We start from the raw sequence: 10,384 nt of genomic DNA, 5'->3' as shown, positions 1-10,384 counted from the left end.
ATAGATCATCTTAAACATAGTCAAAGGGAGGTCGAAGATCAAAGGAGGTCGCCTTCACTCTCCACTATTCGGTGTCCAATTTTCCAAAACTAGTCGAAGCTAGTCTTCAACATAGTCGAAGGAGGTCTTCAACATGACATTTTTTCAAACTCTCCTAAACTCCTCAAAACTCGCAACTTAGGTCGCCGCAGTGGGACAGCCCCTTAACTCATTTTTTAAAAACTGTATTCATTGAAAAGGATGCGGGGAATTTATGGTTTTGGCTGCTTAACAGTTTCAGTTTCACTTTTGACTCATGTTCAAGTTTAAGTTTGTGTTTATTGTCACTTAACCTACTAAGGTACAGTGAAATTTGAGTTACCATACAGCCATACTAAGTGAAAAGAACACAATACACATATAAAATAAATGTAACATAAACATCCACCACAGTGGAATCAACATTCCTCGCTGGGGGGAACGAAGATGCGACATGGAGAAAATCGCATCTCCGACAGGGTAAGTGACTGAAAAAAAGTTTCCCCTATTTCCCCCACCCCCCACATAAACTAACCAAGAAACCTTGAAACAAACTATTAAAACATAATTAAAATAATAAAAACAGTAGAAAGGACACACAGACTGTTGGCAAGGCTGCCACGATGGTGGTGACTCAATTCATGACAAAGGGATAGTTAAGGATATGGGAAAGCTCATTGAAGGATTTAGAGATAGAGAGGATCGTTGTTCTGCCTTCTTGTGCTAAATTTACAGATATTTAAGATTGGATTTTCAACATGCTTGCAGTAACGCACAACTTACATAAATTATTTGACCTTCAATTCTTTCAATTTTGATGGAAATGGATATCAGGCAATTTCTATAATTGATGGCCAATCCATAATAATTTCACACCCAGGTGGCATCAACTTCCATTATCAGCCAAGTATTGAGGAAAAGTGAAGTCTTTCAGAAATATTGGATGCTCTGTCTTTGCTTTCTTTTACTAATCCAACACATGAGTAATTTTAGGTACAGCAGAAACGAAATATCTTTCAGATGAGAAGGTTTCATCTTGCTTTTAAAACAAGCTCATGTCTCACTCGTAAAACCCACTTCAGAGATCTTGGATCAAAGAATTAGTATTCTAAATCAAATCCCCACAGTGCTATTGTTAGGAGACCGTATTTAATGAACAGATGTGTAAGTATTAATTGTGTGGGGAGTGGAGCATAACTGAACAGAAAATTAAGAAGCATGAGAGCAATGAGGGTATACCGATCCAATCTTTCAACCAACATAAATCTCTCACCTAACTTCACTTGATTTTTTCTGTTTTGTATAAATATTTATTTTACTCTATTTCTAAGGGGAGTTATTCCCACAAAATGTGGCATATTATAAGACAATTGCAACAATATATATATTGGTTATTCAATTCTGCACAATATCACAATGCCATACACTGTATTTGACAGCCACCATGGAAATAATTGCCTTTGTGCATCATAAATACATAGCAAAAGTTCCAAACAACATGAATACTAGTGATAAGATGGATGTTGAAACTACTTGTATTATTTTCTTGTACAGTGCCCTCCATAATGTTTGGAACAAAGACCCATCATTTATTTATTTGCCTCTGCACTCCACAATTTGAGATTTGTAATAAAAAAATCACATTTGGTTAAAGTACACATTGTCAGATTTTATTAAAGGGTATTTGTTATACATTTTGGTTTCACCATGTAGAAATTACAGCTGTGTTCATACATAGTCTCCCTATTTCAGGGCACCATGTTTGGGACACATGGCTTCACAGGTGTTTGTAACTGCTCAGGTGTGTTATCTAAATGCCTCCTTAATGCAGGTATAAGAGAGCTCTCAGCACCTAGTCTTCCATCCAGTCTTTCCATCACCTTTGGAATGTTTATTGCTGTTTATCACCATGAGGACCAAAGTTGTGCCAATGAAAGTCAAATAAGCCATTATGAGGCTGAGAAACAAGAATACAACTGTTAGAGACATCAGCCAAACCTTAGGCTTACCAAAATCAACTGTCCGGAACATAATTAAGAAGAAATAGAGATATGGTGAGCTTACTAATCGCTAATGAACTGGTAGGCCAAGAAAGACCTCCACAGCTGATGACAGAAGAATTCTCTCTATAATAAAGAAAAATCCACAAACACCTGACTGACAGATCAGAAACACTCTTCAGGAGTCAGGTGTGGATCTGTCAATAACCACTGTCCACAGAAGACTTCATGAATAAAAATACAGAGGCTACACTGCAAGATGCAAGCCACTGGTTAGCTGCAAAAATAGGACGGGCAGGTTACAGTTTACCAAGAAGTACTTAAAAGGGCAACCACAGTTCAGGAAAAGGGTCTTGTGGACAGATGAGATGAAGATTAACTTATAGCAGAGTGATGGCAAGAGCAAAGTATGGAGGAGAGAAGGAACTAATGAAAAGACAGACAGGTGGACAGAGGGGGTGGGGTAGCTCAGGTGGTAAGGAATTAAATTAAGTCCCTTGCGAGGGGTGACATAGAATCAGGGAATGTACAGTATGGATAGAACTGAGGAATTGTAAGGGTAAAAATACCCTAATGGAAGTTATCTACAGGCCCCCAAACCGTAGCCTGGATATAGGGTGCAAGTTGAATCAAGTGTTAAAATTGGCATGAACGAATTGGTATGAATATAAAGGAGGATAGTAAAAGCTTCTTTAGGTATGTGACGAGGAAAAAATTAGTTGAGACAAATGCGGGTTCCTTGAAGACAGAAACGTGAATTTATTATGGCGAACAAGGAAATGGCAGAGAAGTTGAACAGGTACTTTGGATTTGTCCACTAAGGAGGACATAAACAATCTCCCAGATGTACTAGTGGCGAGCGGACTGAGGGTGACAGAGGAACTGAAGGAAATTCACATTAGGCAGGAAATGGTATTGGGTAAACTGATGGGACTGAAGGCTGATCAATCCCCAAGGCCTGATGGTTACCATCCCAGGGTACTTAAGGAAGTGGCTCTAGAAATCGGGGACACATTGGTGATCAATTTCCAATGTTCTATAGGTTCAGGATAGATTCCTGTGGATTGGAGGGTAGCTAATGTAATTCCACTTTTTATTGTCCATTAACTGGGAAAATGGACAAGGGAGAGCCAGTGGATGTAGTATACCTGGACTTTCAGAAAGCATTTGAAAAGGTTCCACATAAGTGATTAGTGGGCAGAATTAGTGCACATGGTATTAGGGGTAGGGTACTGACATGGATAGTCAATTGGTTGGCAGACAGGGAATAAAGAGGAGGGATTAACGGGTTCAGAATGGCAGGCAGTGACTAGTGGGGTACAGCAAGACTCGGTGCTAGGACCGCAGCTATTTATAACATACATCATGATTTCGATGCATCTATTAAAAATAACATTAGCAAATTTGCAGATGACACAAAGCTGGGAGGCAGTGTGAACTGTGACGGCGATGCTATGAGGATGTAGGGACATGGACACGTTGGGTGAGTGTGCAGATGAATTGCAGAGTGATGTCATCCACTTTGGTGGCAAGAAAAGGAAGGCAGATTGGCACCTATCTGAATGGTGTCAAGTTAGGAAAAGAGGAAATACAACGGGATCTGGGTGTCCTTGTTCATCAGTCACTGAAACGGGTCTCATGTTGTTGTCATGGTGAGTCCTGTCAACTGTCCTCAGTCAGGCGAACAACAGCAAACAGAGACAGCAGCAGCTCCACAGCCTGGTGCCAAGCCGGAGCATGCGCCCTTTTTAGGGCGGGCACCTCCGTATGTCGAACGAGATGGCATCACCCTACTGCAGACTTTTGCTGCCCCAAACACAAGAATAAAAAGTCACTAAAAGTAAGCATGCAGGTACAGCAGGCAGTGAAGAAAGCTAATGACACGTTGGCCTTCATAACAAGAAGAGTTGAGTATAGGAGCAAAGTGGTCCTTCTGCAGTTGTACAGGGCCCTAGTTATACCACACCTGGAGTATTGTGTGCAGTTTTGGTCACAAATTTTGAGGGAGTGCATCGTAGATTCATGAGTTTAATTCCCGGGATGGTGGTACTGTTATATGTTGAAAGAATGGGGCACCTGGGCTTGTATACACTAAAATTTAGAAGAAAGAGAGGGGATTTTATTGAAATATATAAGATTATTAAGGGATTGGACATGCTAGAGGTTGGAAACATCTTCCCGATGTTGGGGGAGTCCAGAACCGGGGGTCAAAGTATAAGAATAATGGGTTGGCCATTTAGAACGGAGATGAGTTCAAGAGAGTTTATTGTCATGTGTCCCTGATAGAAACATAGAAACATAGAAACATAGAAAATAGGAGCAGGAGTAGGCCATTCGGCCCTTCGAGCCTGCACCGCCATTCATTATGATCATGGCCGATCATCCAACTCAGTATCCTGTACCTGCCTTCTCTCCATACCCCCTGATCCCTTTAGCCACAAGGGCCACATCTAACTCCCTCTTAAATATAGCCAATGAACTGGCCTCAACTACCCTCAGTGGCAGAGAGTTCCAGAGATTCACCACTCTCCGTGTGAAACATGTTTTTCTCATCTCGGTCCTAAAGGATTTCCCCTTTATCCTTAAAATGTGACCCCTTGTCCTGGACTTCCCCAACATCGGGCCAATCTTCCTGCATCTAGCCTGTCCAACCCCTTAAGAATTTTGTAAGATTCTATAAGATCCCCCCTCAATCTTCTAAATTCTAGCGAGTACAAGCCGAGTCTATCCAGTCTTTCTTCATATGAAAGTCCTGACATCCCAGGAATCAGTCTGGTGAACCTTCTCTGTACTCCCTCTATGGCAAGAATGTCTTTCCTCAGATTTGGAGACCAAAACTGTACACAATAATCCAGGTGTGATCTCACCAATACCCTGTACAACTGCAGTAGAACCTCCCTGCTCTTATACTCAAATCCTTTTGCCATGAATGCTAACATACCATATGCTTTCTTCACTGCCTGCTGCACCTGTATGCCTACATTCAATGACTGGTGTACCATGACACCCAGGTCTCGTTGCATCTCCCCTTTTCCTAATCGGCCACCATTTAGATAATAGTCTACTTTCCTGTTTTTGCCACCAAAGTGGATAACCTCACATTAATCACATTATACTGCATCTGCCATGCATTATAATGTTCGGTGGGCGGCGCGACTATCGTCAGCAGCGGCCTCTGCAGTCCGTCTGCGTTTTTATTATTTTATGTCTTATGTTTTTATGTAGTTTTTGTTATTTTTGTTGGGGTATGTGTGTGCGGGGGTGGGGGTGGTGTGGGGGGGGGTGAGGGTAACTTATAAATCTCTCCCTGCACGGGAGACCCGACCTTTTCTTTGTTGGGTCTCCGTTGTCGTTGGGGCTGCAACGAGGAGCGGCCTCCAACAGGAAGACCGGGGGCTGTGGTGCCGATTACTCACCTCACCGTCGCGGAGCTGGCCGAGTCCAGAGCGGGTGGAGCTGTGGTGGACGCTGCGGCGACCCGACCCCCGGAGATTCGGTGGCTGCAACTGCGGGTTTGGCGGGCGGCACCGGGAGCCCGCGGGTCCCTGGAGGGAGACCGCTTTTCAGGGCTTCCGCAATGGCGACTTCTCCCGCCCGAGTTGCGGGGTTGAAGAGCACCTGAGCGGGGCTTTACACCACCGCCCCGCGTGGCTGGAAAGGGCTGCGGGACTGCGAGCGTGCGCCGGGGGCTCTAACATCAAGACCCGGTGCGCGGCCTTGCATCACCCGGCGAGGCTTTAATGGCTGCGGGACAATTCGCCATCGCCCGCCGGGGGCTTTGACTTTGACTTTGACTCTGACATCGGGGGGGAGAGTGCAGTGGAGAGATAAGTTTTTTTGGCCTTCCATCACAGCAATGTGATGGATGTTTATGTAAATTATGTTGTGTCTTGGGTCTATTTGTTTGTAATGTATGGCTGCAGAAACGACATTTCGTTTGGACCTCAAGGGGTCCAAATGACAATAAATTGTATTGTATGTATTGTATTGTATTGTATTTGCCCACTCACCCAGCCTATCCAAGGCACCTTGCAGCCTCCTAGCATCCTCCTCACAGCTAACACTGCCCCCCAGCTTCATGTCATCCGCAAACTTGGAGATGTTGCATTCAATTCCCTCGTCCAAATCATTTATATATATTGTAAATAGCTGGGGTCCCAGCACTGAGCCTTGCGGTACCCCACTAGTCACTCCCTGCCATTCTGAAAAGGACCTCTTTACTCCTACTCTTTGCTTCCTGTTTGCTAGCCAGTTCTCTATCCACATCAATACTGAACCTCCAATACCATGTGCTTTAAGTTTGTATTCTAATCTCTTATGTGGGACCTTGTCGAAAGCCTTCTGAAAGTCTAGATATAACACATGCACTGGTTCTCCCTTATCCATTCTACTAGTTACATCCTTGAAAAATTCTATAAGATTTGTCAGACATGATTTACCTTTCGTAAATCCATGCTGACTTTGTCCAATGATTTCACCACTTTCCAAATGTGCTGCTATCCCATCTTTAATAACTGACTCTAGCAGTTTCCCCACTACCGATGTTAGACTAACTGGTCTGTAATTTCCCGTTTTCTCTCTCCCTCCCTTTTTAAAAAGTGGGGTTACATTAGCCACCCTCCAATCCTCAGGAACTACTCCAGAATCTAAAGAGTTTTGAAAAATTATCACTAATGCATCCACTATTTCTGCGGCTACTTCCTTAAGTACTCTGGGATGCAGCCTATCCGGCCGATAGGACAATAAAATTATTGCTTTGCTTCAACACAATAGAACATAGTAGCCATTGACTACAAAACAAATCAGTGTGTCCATGTACCATTAAATATGTAAATACACACATGAATAAATAAACTGATTAAGTGCAAATAACAGATAATGGGCTATTAATGTTCAGAATTTTGTCCGAGCCATGTTTAATGATGGCTGTGGGGAAGTAGCTATTCCTGAACCTGGTCGTTGCAGTCTTCAGGCTCCTGTACCTTCTACCTGTGATGCTGTTTCAAGCAAGATTTTCATTGTATGTCTACCTCACCATACGTGCATATGACAATAAATTCAACTTGAATTTGACTGGACTGTATCAGTTTTAATCCTGGCTAAAACAGAGCAGCCATAGCACCAACATTTAGTAAGGACTCATGTATTGTTAGGCCATTTTGGTCAAGTCTGATGTGCTCTGCAGAAATAAGACAAGCTTCAGAATGGTGCCAGTAAGTCTAGGTCCCAGATCAGTGTTGCATATTCAATAGACAGATGAACCCGATTTCTGCAGAGGACCCCCAAGGAAGTGTAAAATGCATGAACTTGATTAGATTAATGCAAACTAAGTGTACATATTGTAAATAATATTGTTGGACAGTTACCCTGCTGTTTGTTGATTGGTTAAAGTGTTGAGCCCCTGGCAGGCTTGTTTGGATTCCAGGGTAAATGTTGCATTATTAAAGATATGTTAAATTCTTCTGGAAGCCCAATCATACTTATACCAAAAACGGACAAGGATCTTGAAGACCCAGGTTCATACAGAGCTATAGCCCTCTTAAATACTGATCAGAAAATATTAACTAAAATTCTATCTAATAGATTGAGCTTAGTGATCAGCAAATTAATACATCCCGACCAAACAGGGTTTATTCCCAAACGGTATTCATTTTATAATCTGAGAAGATTATTTAATATTATATACTCCAATAGAATCCCTAACGCAGAGCTAGCAATTATCTCGTTAGATGCTGAAAAAGCATTTGACCAGGTAGAATGGCCATATTTATTTACGGTGATGGAAAATTTCAACTAGGAGAGAAGTACTGTACATGGGTTAAATTGTTATATTCTAATCCAACAGCTAGAATATTAACAAACAAAATGTTATCAACTAAATGTAATCTCTCTAGAGGCTGTAGACAAGGATGCTCACTATCCCCACTATTATTTGCTCTTGCAATCGAACCCCTAGCAGAAAGCATTAGAAACCATCCAGGAATATTTGGATACAATACTAGAGACACAAGGAATAAAATCTCCTTATATGCAGATGATATACTAATATATATTACAAAATTAGAAACTAGTATTCCAAACCTATTAAATCTAATAAGATTAGATTAGATTATTCCTTTAATAATCCTTTTCAGGAAATTACAGTGCCACGACAGCTTCAAGACAAACATAACACCACACATTTCCTCAAAAGGCTTCCATACATAACAAGTTAAAATACGTTAAAATACAAGTTAAAATACAATTAATTTTTAAAAAGTGCAGTTATTTATGCTCATTATAAAGTCTTATAGCAGCTGGTAAACAGGACTTCCTGTATCTCTCCGTTTTGCACATTGGTGCAATCAGCCTCTGACTGAAGATGCTGCTCTTGATCACCTTCAGGGCATGGAGTGGGTGAGTGGGGTTTGTCATTATAGAACCTAGTTTATTTAGAGTTCTGGCCTCTGCCACCTGCTGGACCGTTCGTTGCTCAGCCCCGACCACTGAGCCGGCCTTCCTGATTAGTTTGTCCAGTCTGTTTTTATCCGCTATACGGGCGCCATCTCCCCAACAGGCCACAGCAAAAAACAGAGCACTGGCCACCACTGAATGGTAGACACTGCACAGTAGGGGTTGGCAGATATTAAATGACCTCAGCCTCCTTAAAAAATACAGTCGGCTTTGTCCCTTCCTGTACACCGCCTCCATATGACACTTCCAGTTCAGCTCACTGTCAAGCTGCACCCCAAGGTACCTGTGATTAGCGACCACCTCCACCTCAGTGCCCTTAATGGTGATCGGCGTTGCTTGAGTCCTCCTCCTCCCCCTCCTGAAGTCCACCACTATCTCCTTTGTTTTTTTGGTGTTAAGATGGAGGTTATTATGTGCGCTCCACTCCACAAAGTTACTTATTTTGGTCATAAAATAACTCAATTTGGTCAGTTTTCGGGATATAGAATTAATTGGAATAAAAGCGAAATCATGCCAATAACAAAATTCAATTTACATACAATACAACAATCCCCTTTTAAAATAGTTAAAGATAAATTTAAATACTTAGGAATCTATGTAACTAAGACATATACCTCTTTATTTAAACTAAATTTCCCACCCTTACTGAATAAACTACATAAGAATATTCAAGACTGGAAAACACTCCCCATTTCTATGCTTGGGAGAATTAATGCTATAAAAATGATTTTTTTACCGCAACTGCTGTACCTACTTCAATTAATTCCGATATATATCCCGAAAGCTTTTTTCAAAAAAGTCGATTCCATTGTTACAAGTTTTGTCTGGGATTATAAGAATCATAGAATAAGTAAAAAACATTTATGTAAATCAAAGATAAATGGAGGTTTGGCTTTGCCAAATTTCTTATTTTATTTTTGGGCAGTCCATATTAAAAACATGAATTTCTGGCTGGAAGAAATGGATCAACAACCAGATTGGCTAATGATGGAAAAGGAAGACTGTCTACCTTTTGAAATTGGACTGATCATATTTGCCCCCACAAAACTGCACAAAAAAACCTATAAAGAAAACCCCATAATACATAGTGGAATACGAATTTGGAAACAAATAAAAAAAGATTTAAAATTGAATAATATACCACTCTGCCTTCCCATTGTAAATAATCCTTTATTCAAATCATCCTTTATGGACAAAGGTTTCACACAATGGAAAAATGATGGAATCAAAAATATAGGACATCTTTATGGGAAAGGTACTTTTCTTTCATTTCAAGAGTTACAACAGAATTATGGACTGCACTCAAATAATGTCTTCAGATATCTACAAATTAGAGATTATGTTAAATCTAATACACAAGTCTACAGGAGTAGGGAATCAGAAATTCTTGATGAATGTCTGAACAAGCATCCTAATACTGAAAAACTAATAGCTTATATTTATAACACCCTACTAAACAACGAGGTACCACCGACCGAACCATATAGATACAAATGGGAAAATGAAATAGGTCACCCTATCACGAAAGATATGTGGGACGAAAGTTTACAACAAATACATCAATGTTCATTAAATGCCAGACATACTTTAATACAATTCAAGGTCTTACATAGACTACACTACTCTAAAATAAAACTAAATAGAATCTTCCCACAAATCTCTCCTATTTGTGATAAATGTCTACATCTAGAGGCTAATTTAACACATACGTTTGCAAACTGTATAAAACTTAAACATTTCTGGACTGATATTTTTGAAATAACTTCAGAAGTTATTAATACAAAACTGGACCCAGACAAAAAATTAATAATACTTGGAATATCAGAACAAAGCTTAACACTCACAACAAACCAAAGAAATTTCCTCAACTACAGTATAATAACCGGAAAAAAATTAATATTAAAATTTTGGAA

The sequence above is a fragment of the Amblyraja radiata genome, chromosome 12, assembly GCF_010909765.2.
Source record: "Amblyraja radiata isolate CabotCenter1 chromosome 12, sAmbRad1.1.pri, whole genome shotgun sequence".
NCBI lineage: Eukaryota > Metazoa > Chordata > Chondrichthyes > Rajiformes > Rajidae > Amblyraja > Amblyraja radiata.
The sequence above is the reverse complement of the archived record's forward strand: the minus strand, read 5'-3'. Positions refer to the sequence as shown.